A 522-nucleotide genomic window follows, 5' to 3' on the forward strand; every position below is an offset into this window, starting at 1 on the left:
ATGATGGCAGGAAAGGGGAACTAACAGGTTGAAGCAGCAAGTCTGGATTTGTCTTTAACCCCAGTTCAGACGACTCTGCCCTGTTCTTAATATGCAAATCTCTTTTATCTGCACTGCATGCTTGTACAGTGATGAAATACATTAACTAATGTGTGACTGAAAGAAAGCTCCTCTGTTGTCTGTATTTTCTCTGAAAAAGAATCATGTCAATATAACATAACTAACCATTAATAATTAAGAATTTAAGATGAGGTACCCCAAATTTAAAATTTGTACATAGCATAAATGTTTATATTTATTGCTTCAGATGTGCTGGTTGGTGGATTTTAGCATACTGACATGAGGAAGGTCCCAAAATGACAATATTCCTTTTTTATATAGTAAATCTCCCAAAAATCCCTAAAGCAAAAAGAAAGTTGAAGTACTCCAGGGCTGCCTACTAATAATCGACTAAACTGTTCAAACCTAAACTTTAGCTGAGCCACTTTTCATCAGTGGAACAGTGGCAGGAACCCTGTCAAA

The sequence above is a fragment of the Morone saxatilis genome, unplaced genomic scaffold, assembly GCF_004916995.1.
Source record: "Morone saxatilis isolate NCDOM2014 unplaced genomic scaffold, NCSU_SB_2.0 Contig2, whole genome shotgun sequence".
In the NCBI taxonomy this organism is placed as follows: Eukaryota; Metazoa; Chordata; class Actinopteri; family Moronidae; genus Morone; species Morone saxatilis.